At 46.2% G+C, this 12239-nt stretch overlaps 1 long non-coding RNA gene across 1 annotated transcript; it reads left to right on the top strand.

Moving 5' to 3' along the window:
- Positions 1 to 2404: 2404 nt before the first annotated feature.
- Positions 2405 to 4638, top strand: LOC122486431. Its single transcript, XR_006298158.1, has 3 exons — positions 2405 to 3020; positions 3882 to 4033; positions 4257 to 4638. It is a non-coding gene; the product is annotated as an uncharacterized LOC122486431 (long non-coding RNA).
- Positions 4639 to 12239: the final 7601 nt, after the last annotated feature.

Raw genomic sequence — 12239 nt, 5'->3', positions numbered from 1 at the left:
AAGCATTAGGATCTCCTGCTTGGGCTGAACACTAAATAGTTCCCTGACGTGACCAAAGCCTCAAGGGCCATGCCGAGTTACTAATGTGGAAAGCAGTGCACCAGAACCAGTCAGCCCTTCCAGCATGCACTGGCCGGGCCCTTCAGGCCGTGCTCTGCACCTGTAAGCCCAGGTCTCCTCACCTGGGATATCAATCGAGCCTCCCCTGCTGACTTGCCAGAGTGTTAAATATTCAGTTCTCAGGGGTGACTACCAGTATTCTTTTAATGTGTCTCCAGAGAGGAGCTGCTCTTGGAGGACAGAGTAGCTCCAGCAGTCACACCTTAGGCGTGTCTTTCAGATCAAGGGTTTAGCATTCGTGAACGTTCAAGGCCCCGTTCTGTTGGTCTTTCCTGGTGCCCTCCTCCCTCGTTGTCCTCAGTGATGCGGGATCCCTCGTGAGGACTTCTCAGCCAGCCGGCCCCATGCCGTAGGGTGACCTGAAATCTCAGGCATCTGAAGAGTCTGATGTGAGCATGAGTCACCTCACTCGAAATGCTACAGTCTATGATGACAGGGCTACTTGTTTGTCCGATGGGCCTAAGCTATCAGGATCACATCTCCTTGAAAATTCCTAGTCACGCATTAGTCAGCCCACCCCCAAATCTGAGGGGAAAGCCCACCTCCAGATTCTGCGTGTAACTCATAGACTGTCCCGAGGAAGCAGTGCTGGGCAGGGGTCAACAGAATGTACCATGGAATGGATGCATCTCCATGACACAGTCCCCTCTGCCCTGTGAATCCCCCACCTCTGCCAGGTCTACCACGAGCATCTAAAGCTTCTGTGTCTTCCTTCTGGGAAAAACTCATGCCAGAGACTCCTTTTAATAGGTTTCCTTATTCAGACCAGTTTTAGGTTTTCAGAAAAATTGTGTGGAAAGTAGAGAGTTCCTTTACATGTCTGCTTCCACTCCAAGTTTCTTTTATTATTAAATGTTGCATTAGTGGGGTACATTCGTTACAACTGATGAACCACTACCGACATACTACACCAGGGTTCGCTCTCCATGTTGCACGACCCATGGCTCTTGGCGAGTGCATACGGCCGGGTGTCCACCATTACAGCATCATCCACCCAGCTTCAGCCCTAAAAACCTCCCAGGCCCCGTCTATTCGTCCCTCTCCCCAGCCCCTAACAACCACTGATCTTTTTACTGTCTTTATAGTTTCGCCTTTTCCAGTATGTCATATATGTCAAAATCATATAGAACGTAGCCTTTAGAGATCAGCTTCTTTCAGTTAGTAGTAGGCACTCAAGGTGCTTCTGTGCCTTTTTGTGGCTTGACAGCTCATGTCTTTGACTGCCGAATAGGACTCCAATGTGCAGATGTACCACGGTTTAGTCATTCACCCATTCAAGGACATCTTGGTTGCTATCAGTTTTTGATAATTATGAATAAAGCTACTATAAACACTTGTACGCAGGTATTTGTGTGGACTTCGGTTTTGTGTGAACTGCTTTTCCATTACAAAGACCTTCAGATTGACCCCAGGTCTTCCTCCTCCTTGTTCGTAGAGACCACACATGCTGGGGTTTTCATTTTGAGGTCTTTCTTACCAGGTGAGCTGGTGAAGTGGGGATTGTGGGATTTCGTCCTTTACAAGTTCATGGAAGCTTTCTGAACTCTGGCCTACTTGCCTACTGGAGAAGCGGTAACATAGAGGCCTGGAAATATGTGTAAAGATGATGGTTACATAATAGGAAGTGGCCAATAAATATCTTCTCTATGTCCTCGCACCCTTTCCTCCCTTTCCCCATCTCTCCCTCCATCATTTCCTGCTAAGAAACTCAGAAAAGTACATTTCCAGATGATCTTCTGCTTGAATTTTCACACATTTTAATTCAGTATCTGAGGATTTCCAATACCACCCTGATTTCCATCCTTGAGCCATCACACGTTATAAATCCTGAATGTACGCTGACATTTCTCTTTGGGGTCTGCACTTACGATGAAAAGAGAAATTGGGTTAATTCCAAGGTGAGTCTTCATTGGCTGGAAGCAGGATTGCCTGCTGAGTTGCGGGAGGGCCCGGTGGTGGCCCGCATGGGAGATGGGGGACAGGCTGAGGAAGGGCTCGCTTGCTGTCAAGGTTGAGGACTCATTAGTGCCTCACAGATCTGTGCCCAGTTTATGCCCCAAATGGGTGGCTCGTGACATGGCTTTAGATGTCACAGGCCACTGAACACACTAGCAGTGTGGTCTAGCCTCTCTGATTCATAGATTTTGGAAGCTGAGTCAACACAGTACTGCCATAAAAGACCAAAAAAAATTGTCTGTTTTCCTCCCGGGTGTTTCACCAAATAAAAGGAAAACCACTTAGAATGGGGTTATCTGAGCTAAAGAATTGAGAGGGATTTCAACATGACCTTCTGTGACCATCTCTGACAGCTGCTTCAAGCCCTCCCTCGGCTCCCTGTGCTGTCCCAAGAAGGTCCTCCTGGTCTGACCCTGGATACCTCGGTCCTGATTGCTTTTCCTTGTTTTGCACCCTGGATTTCAGACATTCCAAACATTAAAAGTTTTCAAAAGGCTGGTATCCTTCCCCCACGTCCCTTCCTTTGGAACACGTGCGCAATAGTTTGCGTTCTGATCTCCACGTTTCTTCACTACTCTGAGAACAGCCTCCTTAACCCCTCAATGGATTGGATGCCCTGCCATGGGTGTGGCCTGCTGTGTCATCATTTACTTCCCTTATAACAGCACTCCTCTCTCTGTGTTGTACTCACCTGCTCTTGTTTTTCCCTCCCTCTGCTGGCATGTAAGTTCCATGAGAGCGGAAGTCAGCCTCACGCCATCACACCCATAGGGTGGGGCTTTGTGCCTGATACTGAGTGCAGTCTCAATGAATGGATGGATGGATGGATGGACTTAAAACAAGACACAAGAAGCTTGAGGTACACATTAAAAGCTGGGGAACCATGTGAAGAGAGAAGGTGCGTAGCCTCACTGCTACTCACACCCCACTGCAAGGACAAGCAGGTACGTACAACAAAAGAATTGTCTTCCCCAGATAAGCCATCTCTAGGCCTGGTTACTCACTGCCGATTACCTACCCAGTATCCAAATGTCTCTTCTTCTTTACTAATAATATCCCAATTTTGTCCAAGGAGACAATGCTCTAAATTTTTAAAATGCAAGTCACAATTATCATATCCTCTTGCGATTGGGGGTCGTCATCTCAGATCTTACCAGTGAGAAGCAGAGGGTTCTGGGTTTGCAGGGAACTTCTGGCTTTCTTGATAGAAGTGGTGACTTCCCTTCTTGTTGCTTCCGTTTCCCTTCTTTTGCCCGGAATACAGAGGGAAGGTGAGGGTACAACTACCATCAGGACGAGGTTACATTCTATGCAAGGCAGATCAGAAAGATAGAAGGAGGCTCGGACTTTAACAATTTGGTGGAGCCTGCCTTAGATGTCTCAGTGATGTCCGGTGAAGCCACAATAGGCCGCTCTGTGCTCCATGGAGAGTCCACTTTCTAAATGACACAGCCTTCATCTCTAGGCTCCTGCAATGAGTGCATTTGAGTGCTGGGGGGGGGCGGTCAGAAGAGAAGCCCCAGATTTAAGCTCCTGTTTTGTATGGCCATTGTGTACAGGGAAAAGGAAACTAGTGGGATCCACACACTTGGTCATTCCACGGTCAAATTAGAGGTGGCTCAGGACCATTAGTCCTGCCACCCTGGGGACACCAGGATAACATACGTGCTCACAAGTTGTAGGCAATCAGATCGACAAGTATAAACTTGTTCCCCACTCATCGTTCCTGAGGTTATCTCCCTTTCCAGTATTCCTTCCTCTTTTTACTTGCTTACCATACAAGCTTTCATTTCTGGCCTTTGCAGGATGTGATACGGCCATTTCAACTTCACTATTTCTCTGCTGGCCTTCTGCCAAAGGAGCCATCGATGCCTGGATCTGAGAAGCTCACATATTATCCAAACACCTTACATGTGTCCCAGCCTAGATCGATGCTAAGAGTGTCGTCCTAGAATCTGTAAGTCTCTGGGATTCACCAACTTCTCTTTGAGCCCTTGGGACACTAACTACTTCATTTTAGTGATGTGTGTGTGTGTGCATGTGTGTGTGTGTGTGTGCGTGCGTACACACACACGCATAGGGGGTTACCTGGGAAACTTATTGAAAATGCTTATTCTTATTTCCCACTCCAAGAAATTGTGATTCAGTTGGTGGAGCCCAGGAATGTGACTTGTTTACAGGCACCCACATGTTCCAGCTGCAGGTGGCCCCTGCATCAGACTTGGAAAAACCACACTGCCATGGGCTGGAGGCAGTGCTGCCTGAATGAGCTGATCCCCATCTGAGAACAAGGATCTGGGGAAGAGAAAACTAGAAGGGGATCCGGGGGCGCCAAGTGAAAAGGGATACGGGAAAAGCAAACTGACATGAAATGATACCAGAACAGGAGGATGAAACTGGCAAAAGACAAAGTCTCCATCTTCACAGAGGTCTGGTCCTGTCAGCGCTGTCCTCGTACCTTACAGTGACAGAATGTTAGCACCAAATTGTCTGTTTAGCTTAACGACTGCATACTTATTATAATAGGTTGTTAAACCAATAAAACTCAAGAGGCATAAGCAATTTAATTACACTACTCATTCTGTTTAAAGCATTTAAATTAGGCTGTGTTGACATGGTCCAACTTCGTACTCAGAATCCGATCATTTGAATTCAGAAGAGTCTATGTGTGAGTGTGTGCAAGGGAGATGGGGTATGGTACGTCTTGATTCATGAAATATCTGTGTGGTCGAGAGAATTCTTATTTTGGAGAAAAACGAGACAGATTTAGAAGGAACACTTCACTACCTCGGGGCCACAGTCTCTTTTTTCTCGAGTCAAACGAGCGAGCGTTTAGAGCTGAGTCTGAGCCTTGAGAAAACAAGGTTCACAATAGGGCTTTTGGACCCAGGAACACAACTCGAGCTGGAGCTGGAGCTGGAGGGGCCGGAGCCACTCACATATAACCCCACCGAAGCCGAGCTAATGAGGATTAATTGGGCCTTCCTGTGCACCAGGCTGAGGGTAATTGGGTCCCTGGACACGCTGACCTTTTCATTTACTCACCATTTAACACGAGCTCTTGGCTACTGTGTTTGGAGCTTAAACAGTGGTACATTTAAAGCAGCAGCCACATTCTTCTGCATGTTCATCCATCCCACCTTGCTTCATTTCTTTCTTCCTTCCTTCCGTCTGCCCTTCTTTTGGCCTTTGGAGGAAGGCGGAGGGGCCTCCGAGTGGAGCTGTTCTGCCAAGGGAAGACAAGCATTACTTGTTGTCTGGCCTTCTCTCTAGGGGTGAGGAGGGGTATCACTTAATGAGGCCCCAGCCTCAGCAACGGAGCTGAGGACTTGAATAGCGTGACTCTGCTCCCGGTCGGTGGCTCCAGCTGCCCCTCCAAACCCTCTCAGCACGGGCTGGCCAGACCCCCTACCTCCCCACCCCGCAGGCTGGCTGATGGGCCGTGAAGCGGGCACTTGTGCAACGGGGGCAGTGACCCTGCCTCTGCACCTCTGTGGCTTTCTCTTTTGCCACTAGCTGCCTGCTGGGCTAACTCAATCTGTTCCTTCAGCCAGTCAGTAGAGGGCTGAAGCACTCAATCAACACGGGCATAGGCTGATTTGCATTTAGCCTGGACCTCTTGTATGGCTGCTGTCATCCTATTGCTAAGATGACAAAGTTCCTAAAATTAGAGTTCTGGCTATTTAGTACTACCAGGTGGCCTCATGGAATCCAAATAAGATGAATAGCAGGTGGATTCATGCTCGCTCTTTTATGCTTTCACACAACCACTCACAATGCAACCTGCCTCGTTCTACAGCGGAGAGGACTTGACCTCTCCTCCAGGAACCTCCGGGCCCTCCCGTTCTGAAATGACATCCGAAACAGCACGTGTGAGTGCGCGTGCTTGTGCACACACTGGTGTACCTAGAGAGGACCCATGCTTCTCACTTTTATGCTCTGGCCCAGGATATTCACACTTTGTGATGCAATGGCAGATGATTTATAAGAGACACAGATGAATATTTTTAATTTTAATGTCTTAGAAAAAATAATTAACTACGGAGCAAAACAGCAATTTTGTGGCTTCTTCAATTTGAAGCTAGGTTATTTTTAAATAGTTGATTTAAATAACTATATCACTCAAATAATTATGCAGATGGCATGCTGATATATCGAAAATCAGGAAGAATGAGCCTGTTACCATTTGGGAACTCACTCTGGCCACTCAGGCTTCTTTGTGGTCCCACACATTACACTGTACAAGGCCCTGAGCTTTACTTCACAGGATTGCCCCTCCCCCCTCTTCCTCCTTCCTCCCCCCCCCCCCAGTGCTCCAGGCCCCAGCCCCATGGAGAGCCCGCCTAACACCGACTCATCTCCTCAACTCAGAAGGGGCCACTTCCTCTCTGAATCTTTTCTGACCTTCAGGAAGAGCAGCCCCTCGCCCCTGATGCCCCTTGGTGGCCGCACAGTCTTCTCTCACACTGCCTTCAACAGACAAATGAATGTTTTTGTTGAGTGCCTGTTTCCTCTAAGGTACAATCGGGTCTCCTCCACACAGGAATCCTTGCTGACTTGCCTGTTGCTGGGTTCATTGTAGATGCTCAAAAAAAAATGATAACTGAAATGAATGAATGGATGAATGAGTCAACATGAATGAATCAACAGGCTCATATATTCACTTCATCACGAGAATAATCACATTAAGACTCCTTTAAAAAAATGTTTGTAACTATCAAACCTCTTGTGACAATTTTTGTTAGAAAATTTTCTACATTAGGAAACATAATATTTAAGAGCATATAATTACAAGATGGACAGACTTGGTTCCTAAATCTGGCTCTGACAAACCAGATTGATGACCTCAGGCAAGTGGCTTAACTAACCCTGAGTTTTCTTACAGTGAACTGGAGGGAACAGCAATAACCGTTCATACTGGGAATTCTAATAGCCCACATACATACTAACTATAGTACTGGGCACATAGGGAGTGCTTGAAAAAATTATCCACTTGAGTTGGTTTTTCTCAGTATGGACATTCTTGTCTTCATCTCCAGAGGATATCGGATACCATGTAATATGTGCTTAATTATGTAGTGTTTTCAGTGGGAACATCATGTATATAACCTACTTCCCGGTTTGCATTTTGCTGTCTCCTCTACTGATAATCAGGCCACTAGATGTCATTTTTCCTACAACCATACCTGCCTCTGACACCTCCCCCCCCCCCCATTTCTTCACTCCTGCGAATACCTTTCTGTTAGTTTGTATTTTCCTCTGTAAACACAGACCCATGACATGGTTTCACAGAGAAAATGAGGCCAAGGCTAAGGGTTGGGATTGTTCCCTGTGTCCCTAGTGATCTTCAAATTAGTCTGCATCATCTCTTATCTCTCCAAGGATGACTTCTTCACCACTCCCTCTGGGATTCTGTTCCTTCCCAAACTCTCTGCCTCTACCTTATTCTAGAACCTTTTCTTTTCCACTGACACCCTGCCTTCTGCAAGCAAACATTCTTAAAAATCCTCCATCCTGGAATGGACCAACAAATCGAGCAAAACAATCCTTATTTCGTCCCTTAAAAGCTCAGGACTTAACTCTTTCCTGAATTCATAGTCAGCTTTCCTGACCATTTTTGCTTGCTTATCCTTACCTTCCTTCTTGCCAAGGTCTCCTCCGTCTTCCCACCTCAGAACTAAAAGTCCTGTCTCTAAGGTATTTGAAAACCTTCCAACCATCAAATTGAATGACCCTGTGTAAGGTTTTGGAAGCATTTATGGCATTTGCCAACCCTGTTCATTCCTTAAAACTCTCCTTTCTCTTGGTTTCCGTGGTTTTACCTCTCTTTCTGCTGCTTCAGCCACGTTCTCCATTTCTCCTGTGCATCTTGTGACTCTTTCTATTATCCTAGGATCCTATCTGTAGGTGCTTTTCTCACCGCACACCTGTCCAGGCCAATCTCACTAACTCTCACACATACCTCAACTCTCACCAACTTCCCTGTGCTCCCAAATCTTTCTCCAAACTCTCTTTGAATCCCAGACCCTTATTTCCAGCTAATCTACCCCCCATGTACTGCATGACATATGAAGAGCAAAACTCATTACCTTCCCCCCTGACCAAAACCTGCCTGTCTCAAGTTAGAGCACACCTTGATTATAACTCACAGGCTGTGAGTTAGATGCCTGACCAAACCATGGTTCACTGAGGTAAAATCATGGACAAGTAACTCTGTCTCTTGTTGCCTCAGTTTTCTTAAACTTGTAAGATGGGAAGACTAATTCTGGAAGACCTGAAACCCACTTGTATGTGAGTAGATGAACGAAGATAATGCGTGTAAAACCTGAAACACAAAGGAAGCCCCCTCTCTCTGGATTGCCTTATTCACCTTGTCAACCAGGAACTTTGTCATTCTCTAGTCTCTCCCGACAGTCTGAGGCAGAACCACTTCCCCCTGAACAGACACTCCTGTCCTTGAAGCACGGATTACATACTTCCATAGATCTCTGTTTGCATGCTGTCTTTCTACTTTGTGTGCTCCTGAGTTCATACTGGGTCTCTGAATTCTTGCATCAGGCATTCAATGAACCAGGCACACTTAGGCATTCAACATATATTAGGTGAACTGCGTTAAATTGAACAAAGCTTTTTAAATATCATAGAATAAACAATTTTCAATAAGATTCTAGAAAGAAGACAGCAAAGTCCTGACCTTTGACGCTTTTTGCTCCAGAGTGCTGCGTTCCAAAAAATTGAAGTTTACTGACCAAGGAACAATGCAAATTTCTTAAGTAACCTGGGTAAGTTCACTAATGAAAAGGGCTATTTCAACCTCAGTCCCAGGAAGTCTTGTGGAGTCAGCTTTGGTGCTCTTAGCAAATCTCTGTTCAGGCTTTCCCATCCAACACACGAAGTGTGGAAATGCCTTAGTTATCAGTTGATTGCCGGGTATGCATTTTTTTTTTTTTTTGGAAAGGTAAGTCAGAGTTTCCCTCCAAATTTTCTTGAGAAAAGCTGAAAAAATGGAAACTTCTTAAGTAATTGATTTAGCTTTCCTGAAGCTCCTGATTCTTGGCAGGTCAGATATTGGAAACTGCAATAAGATTCCTTTTTCTGCTGTGTTTTCAACATTTGGTTCTTAATCCATATAAAAGTGCAGTTGCTATGAGAGAATGTTGTTGGGTCACTCAGAACACAGGAAAGGCAAAGAATGATCTTATAACACATACACACCCTGCAAGTGGGGGAGGGGGAGGATGGCTCTTCTTATCTTTCTTCTATTTTTCTTCCCGAGAAAGCCTTGAATTGGGGATGGGGAAAGGGTGTGAGAAGACCTTGTGAAGCAGACAGGTCAGGTCACCAGAATGTCTGCCCACTTGTCCCCGGGACAGGAAGAAGGGGGGCTCCCCTCTTCCCTTCTCCCACTTCTGTTGGTTCTGGGTACAAGCAGAGGGTTGCTGCAGGGCTGTGGGGGGGGGACGACTCTTTTGAGACTTCCCACTGATGCCTTCTGCGTGAGGGCATTTCCCTTATTCCCCCCCTCACCTCCGCCATTCTACGGGCAGCAAACCGAGGCCCTGAGAAGTGAATCCTCAAAAGTGGTGCCCTGGGTGAAAGCGTAAGTGAAGCGTCTCATCTCTGACCTTTCAGGGTACACCCCGCAGGCCTGTTCCTATCCGTTATGTGGGATACACGCTGCTGTAAACAGACCAAGTAGCCATAGGTGACTCACTAGCAATGTACCCGACTCTTCTGTGACCAATGCAGGTTTCAGAAAGGGGAGGGAACGAAGCGCCTCCTGGCAGCGGAGAAGCGGTGTGCCGGAAGACTGCTTTATGAGCCCAGACTGACATCCCCGCATGCTGGGTCTCTCCACAGAAGGAGAACAGATTAGTCAAAAAACGCCTGACCTCTGCCTGCGGACCTCATAGCTCCCATAAAGGAGAGCACACGAGGCCCTCTCTTTCTTCTCTTTAGTCTCAGCGTGAGCAAACTGAAGACGGTCACGTTTGCCTCACCGTGTGGTTCTCAGAGTTAACCGAGATGGGCCATGTGGCACGCGTAAAGTGGAGCCTGCTGAAGAGAAAGTGCTCCGTTGCTCCTAATTATTGCTTACTTTCTTTTCTGTATGTTTTATTATTTTGTGTTTCCTCTACCATTTTACCAACTTCCCGGTTGCGCCACTAGAGACCCCTTTTCTAATTCGCAGTCCCCTATAACCCCCCATTCTATCCAAGTGGAGGCTTCGTGAGGCTGCCTCTCTAACAAGTGTTGGCCACCGAAAGCCAGTCTCTCAGAATCCCTTGTGTGAGAGACACCAAGCTGGCACTTGTGAAACAGTCTCAAGGCAGGAAAAGAAGGGAGTCCAGTGTGTGTGTGTGTGTGTGTGTGTGTGTGTGTGTGTATGTGTGCACGCGCACACACACACACACACACACAAGCAGATCTGTGTGCATACATGTCTAGGGTTTGTTAAGGATTGAGGTGGGAGGCGTTGGGGGTTTGGATGGGAAGGGTTAATTTAAAACCCAAGGATTTCTTGGAAGGAGAGGCCACTGTGGTGACGATCAGGGAATATTTGAGAAGGAGAGAGCTCCAGGGCGTGGGTAGAGTCATGGAGAGGAGCAGGGGGAATGAAGACTCCCTCCCCTGCTCCCCACTGTTTGCTCAGACTACCCAAGGAAGGCTGCTGGGGCCTCAGGACAATCTGGAGTTAGCAATGGGGTGCTGAGAAAGTCTCTGCAGTCACTCACCACCTGGGTTTCTATTACTCTCATCACTTGTATTCTTGTCTTTTTGCTCACGTTTTCTTGGCTTTGGCATGATGACTGGTCTCTAGACTCCCATGGACCTCTCGCCACTCTCTTCCAATGTGCTAACAATATTGTCTTTTCTCATATTTCTTATTGGTTGTGTTTTTTTTTTTCAAGAAAGGAAGAAAAAGAAAGTTTTCCATATCCTCTCCACATATCCAGCCACAGAGCCTTGGATTAAAAGAGGTATTTCCTGCGGAATTTGGTGTTTCTGTTCTGCCAGGCTCTAATCCTCTGCCACTAAAATAAAAACTGGAGAGGAAGCTCCCTTTTCTGAGTGGTCTCAACCTCTGTGGTGCTTCTAGAAATTTCCCTCTGTTTACTGCCCCACTGCTCTCAGGCTCCTGATTTCAAGGCTGTGAATACCACACAACTTGCAATCAGAGCACCTCATCTAACTAAGAGATGTGGCCAGGGTCCTGGGTGGCTAGGGGAGTAGGAAGAAGACAGGAGACAAAGTAGGACTAATTCTAAGTCAGCTGATCCACCTTATGAAGGAGCAGGCAGACATTTTTAATTAAAAAAATTTTTTTTAATGTTTTTATTTATTTTTGAGAGAGAGAGAGAGAAAGAGAGAACTAGTGAGGGAGAGGCAGAGAGAGAGGGAGACACAGAATCTGAAGTAGGCTCTAGGCTCTGAGCAGTCAGCACAGAGACCGATGTGGGGCTCGAACTCATGAACTGCGAGATCATGACCTGCGCCGAAGTCGGATGCTTAACGATCTGGCGCCCTTTTAACGCCCTTTTAACCACCAGGCGCCCCTTTACATTCTTATAAAAAGTAGTGCTCTTAAACTGGAAGACTGTTCTGGCATCTATATAGATTATTCCTAGGCAAGCCAGGTTTGTGTGTTTAGGAACTCTATTCCATTTCTGGACTTCAACAGTGTTCTTTATTATTATTATGATTTTGAAGCTTCCCTTCAAAATAGGCATTTTGATAGCTAAAGCAGTCTTGAAGACAAACAGAATTAGAGGTCTCATTCTTCCTGACTTCAAATTTTATTAAAAACCTACAGCAATCAAAATAGCATGGTACTGGCATAAAGACAGACATATAGGCCGATGGAAAAGAGCTTAGAAATAAACCCTTGTGTAAATGGTTAAATGATTTTTGCCATGATCATCCAATAGTAAAGACAGTCTTTTCAACAACTGGTGCTGGGAAAACTGGATAGGCACAAAGAAAAGAACTGAAGTGGGCCCCTACCCACCACTTTATACAAAAAATTAACTGAAAATGGATTAAAGACCTAAACATAAGACCTAAAACCATGAAACTCTTGGGAGAAAGCACAGGGAAAAAGCTTTGTGACATTGGATTTGACCATTATTTCTTGGATATGACATGAAAAGCACAAGCAGTAA

This window comes from Prionailurus bengalensis, chromosome A2 (assembly GCF_016509475.1).
Source record: "Prionailurus bengalensis isolate Pbe53 chromosome A2, Fcat_Pben_1.1_paternal_pri, whole genome shotgun sequence".
Lineage (NCBI taxonomy): Eukaryota > Metazoa > Chordata > Mammalia > Carnivora > Felidae > Prionailurus > Prionailurus bengalensis.
Note: the sequence above shows the minus strand (reverse complement) of the source record. Positions and strands in the feature narration are given on the sequence as shown.